Consider the following 5,301-nt stretch of genomic DNA (forward strand, 5'->3'; position numbering starts at 1 on the left):
GTGAACTTAGGAGACAGTGACATGCAATGGCTATTAGCTAGAGATAGGGTATCTAAGAGAGATCCCATGTAAATTCTACCGTACAAATCTTATTATTTTATAAATTATATTAAAATTTATTTACTAATATAATATTATAATTATTTAAAATTTGTTGAACTTATCGTATTATTTATTACATATCAAATTATTATCAAAAAAATTTATAATATATAACATCATATAATTTAAACTTAAACTTAAGTTGATAGAAGTAAGTAAAAGTGGGTGGTACATGTACTCTTATCTTCGTGACTTAGTTAGCCAAAAAATCACGTACAAGTAGGAACCTGCACCCAGAAAGAAAAATTCACGTTTGATCTATACCAAAAATAAAAGAAAGCTTACAAATAAAGGAAAATGTAGACATAAAATACTTTTTACCTAATAAGAGAAAGACATGGAAATTGTATTAATTATTATATAATTAATTATGTTTGTAGTATATGGATATGGTATTTGTTGTAATCGTTCTGAAATAATAGTTTTATTTGAAGTTTATTTTGTTTGATGTTTTTATTTTTTTTTATTAATTTAGATTTTTTTTTAAAAGATATCAACTTTTTTGTTGGTGAGAATTTGGTTCTTTTTAATATGAGTGTTTTGATCTTCATATTTTTATATAATTCTATGTTATACGAGGGTTAAACTTTGAAATATCAGTTGGAATGTGAAGTTTTATAATGATGTTTAATATGTAAAAGATTTAATAAAAAAATAATGAATTATATGATACAAAGATTTAGAAGAATATGTTTAAAAATTAAGAATATAGTTAATTAGGATTTTTTAATAAATAATAATAATAATTGCTACTATTTATTTGTTTTATTTTTTAATAGAAAATATATACTTCTATTGTTTTATTTATTTATTTAGTTTCATTAAATAATATTTTTTTATTCATTTCCTTTATTTGTGTACCAAGAAAAGAGGCTACAGATGGAAACATTTGATGGGAAATAAATGGAAATGAACCCAAACCTACTGGGATCGGCTAGGATCATGGATAAAATATTTGTTAGATTTTTTAGTTTTTTGTAAATAAAAATCAAGTTTTTCAACTATTTTAATTTTTTTAAGTTTGATAATGTTTTTGTCTTTTAGCCTTTGAACCAGTTCACTCGTGTGCGTGTTTAATAATCAAGCATATCCTATATAGTCTATTTAAAGATGGATAAAATAGATGAGGTTACACAAATGTAACAACTTTCTATACCAATCGCCGTAATCCAACCCTCAATAAACATATCGATTTTGTATGCGTACCTAAGAACATTTCAAAAAACCGACAAAAATAAAATAATTAAAAACAACGTTAATCTTAAATCGATAACATATTATTACATTAATATGATATTAATTACAATAATTTAGGTTCATATGAGTTAAAGATCAATATAAATTTATACATAATTTTATTTAAAATTAGTAAATATTATGTTTTAATAACATTCAATAATTTTATGTTATTAAGGAATCAATAGTTTATATATACTCTTTTTTTCTTTAATCCATTAAAGTATTTTTTTAGGATAAAATTGTGATGAAACTTCAAACTCTAAATATCACAATTATGATAGTTGATCTAACAATACATTTTAACTATGTTTTCTCAACCAACTTGAAGTCGAAACAATTATCCCTCATAACTATTCAAATTGAAAAACTATAGTATAGTTTTTAGAGTTGTATACATTCTTGGCACCACATGCCACCTCTGTTACTAAAGAAGACCACCAACATTATCTTATGAAAAATATCTTAAAAAAGACACAGATTTAGTAGGTAAGTGAATACAATAACGAAAATAGTTTGTAAAAATTCTTAAATTAAATGTTATATAAAAACAAAACAAAAATAGTTTTGGTGCAATAAAACTAAATAAAGTTGCTAGTTTGTTATATAAGTATCAATATAAATAAAATAAATATATTTATTCTTGTTTTAAGAATGATGATGGTGGAAATTGATATGTTGTCCCCTCTTCCTGATCACCTCTTGGTTGAACGTTCAGACTTTGCTTTTGTAGTTGGTGTGCAATATGAATGACTCCCTCCATTTTGTTCTCACTGTAAGATGATTGGATTTGAGCTTGCTCAGTGCCAAGTGATTCATGATCAAGATTGTGTTTCTGGGCCTCAACATAAACCTTCCCAAAAGACAACTTTTGATGAACAGGAACAGGGAGGATTGTGGTTCCTAAACAACATAAATAATATCAGAAGAAAGATCCGCAATCGAAGCTCGTGGAAGACCCCACTGATAAATTGAAAATTGATGCTCCTGGAGGGGCTAATGCAGGGTCACTCTTGGGTCACCTTGCTTTTGATAAAACAGGTGGAGAGGAGGATGATTTTGCAGATATGCCTCCTCTCGAGGATGCCTCATATCATGATAGGTCCCCATCCAGGCAGGGGTTGTCCACTCCCACTTTGGATTTCCCAAAATCGGGGATGCTAAGGAATTCACCTGTTGTTATGCAAGCCAAGGGCTTAAAGTCACATTCAGTTACAACTCTTATTGATGATCATCATGAGGAGGTCTCTACTCCTGTGGCTGCACCATCTCCGTTGCATCCTACCTCTCATCAAATGGCTAAATCTCCTGCAGTTTCTAAAGCACCAATTAAGACTCCAATTGATGGTCATCATGTGGAGGTCTCTGCTATTGTGACTGTACCATCTTCGATACCTCATACCTCCCATCGGCAGGCTAAATCTGTTGGGGATGTTAAAGCACTATCGTTGGTCCTGCAAAATCACTTTTCCTCTCTTGATGGTTTGGAAACTACAGATATTGTTTCAAAATTTTGGGTTGATCCTAATGAGATGGAGGAGGATGTCAGTGATACTGGGAAGAAAATAGTTTGCACTAAAAGAAAACTAGGGAGACCACCTAAGGGGACTAGTAAGTCGAAAAAAACTACTAAGGCAATTATCTCTACAACATCGTAATGAAAGTCTCTTCATTTTTCTGAAATGCTAGAGGACCCCGACCACAAAACTGTGGAGATGTTGATTAGTTTACTTAAACTACATAAACCCCTCCTGGTTTTTCTTATTGAACCTATGATGTCGTACACTAATACTTTTGATGTCCTTTTCAAATCTGTTAATATGCATTTGGTGGATACGTCTCCTATTATTAATAAAGCTACTAAACTTTGGTGTTTGGCCATTCCTAATCTTGTCCAAAATTTCTTGGTCAATGATCAGTTAATTTCTGTAATTTTTCTTCTGCATGATAAATGTTTTAGCTTTGCAGGTGTTTATGGTGCTAACACATACTTGGCTAGAAGGTTTTTGTGGAGGGATCTTAGTTTCTTCACAGGGCCTTGGAGTATTCTGGAAGATTTTAATGTTGTGCTCTCGACGAATGACTGTAAAGGGGGGTGATTCCTAATCAGGTTTCTTGTAATGAATTCCTTGATTGGATTAATAGTAATGATATTTCTTGTATGCCTTTTACTAGATTTTGTTATACTTGATGTAATGGAAGGAGAGGGTTGCATAGAATTCATAGAAGACTGGATATGGCTTTATGTAATGGAGTGTGTCTGGATGAATGAGATTCTTGTACTTATGAGGTTCTTGTTAAAATTTGTTCTGATCATTCCCCTATTCTTGCTAGTCTTGCTAGTAATTCGTTGAGAAAGGTTAGCAATTTTTGTTTCTTTTCTATATGGCTTCAGAACACTTCATGTCTGTAGCTTATTCATGATTCTTGGGCTAATAAGGTTGTTGGTTGTCCTATTTTTATTTTGCAACATAAGTTAAAAAGGTTGAAAATTGAGCTCCCAGACTAAAATAAAATTTCTTTTGGTAATGTTCACAATGCATTTCTTCTTAAGCAGGGTCTCCTCCTTGGTATTAAACAAAACTTAAAGACTGGTAATTTGTCTAATATTGATGGGCTTCTCCGTCAAGAAAAGATTGTTAAGGAGGAGCTTGATCATGCTTTTCGCTGCCAATATTTGTTTCGGAAAGAAAGGGCTAAGATGTTATGGTTCAAAGATGGAGATCGAAATACTGCTTTTTTCCATGTTGTGGTAAACAAGAGAAATAATTCTAGTGGAATTCATCGTCTACGGATTGATAATGAGGTTATTAAGGATCCTAAACTCATTAAGGATCATATTTTGGACTTTTATAAAAATATTTATACTGAGTCTATTTCTAATATTCAAGATACAAGTAATATGAAAGATTTTATCAGTTCTTATATTTTTGAGATAGTTTCTTCTGAGGAGAATATGATGTTGATTAAATGTCATGATTTTTTGGAAATCAAGACTGTTGTTTTTAATCTTAATGGTAATATTGCTCCTGGTCCTGATGGTTTTGGTGGTGATTTCTATCGTTCTTGCTAGGACATTATTGGGACAAATGTTTGCAGTGTTGTTCAACAATTTGTTAAACAAAATTGGGTTCTCCCTGGAATGAACAATAATGTGGTATCTCTTATTCCTAAGATTTAGGGTTCTGACTCCATTAAAGATTACAGGCTAATTGTTGTTGCTAATTTCAAATTTAAGATTATTTCCAAGATACTAGCGAATAGGCTTGCACTTGTGGCTGCTAGAATCATTTCTCCTAATCAATATGGGTTTGTGCAAGGTAGACTGATTCATGATTGCATTGGTATTACTTTTGAAGCTATTAACATGATTAATAAAAAGGTTAGAGGAGGTAATGTGACTTACAAAGTTGATATTCATAAAGCCTTTGACACTCTGAATTGGAAGTTCTTATTATTTTTGACACGCTTTGGTTTTCACCCCTCGTTTGTCAGTTGGATTAGTACAATTCTCTATTCAGCTATGCTTTCTATCATAATAAATGATAGTTTGGTGGATTTTTTTTCCTTACAGTAGAGGTATCAGACAAGGAAATCCTTTGTCTCCTTTACTTTTTTGTCTTGTAGAGGAAGTTCTTAGTGGAGGTATTTATAAGCTTGTCAATGATAAGAAAATTTTACATATGCATAGTCCACAAGGTTATCTCACTCCCTCACATATTTTATATGATGATGACATATTTATTTTTTGTAGGGGGATATTAAGTCTCTTAAAAATTTGAGTATTTTTCTTAAAATATATGGTGATTTTTCTGGTCAATATATTAATAACTCTAAAATTAGTTTTTTCACTATGGATAATTCTACAATATTTGTCACCAAAATTCAACGTATTCTTTCTTGTAGTCATGGTTGTTTGTCTTTCAATTATTTAGGACTATCTATCTTTATTGGTGTTCCAAA

Source organism: Phaseolus vulgaris, chromosome 7, assembly GCF_000499845.2.
Source record: "Phaseolus vulgaris cultivar G19833 chromosome 7, P. vulgaris v2.0, whole genome shotgun sequence".
Lineage (NCBI taxonomy): Eukaryota > Viridiplantae > Streptophyta > Magnoliopsida > Fabales > Fabaceae > Phaseolus > Phaseolus vulgaris.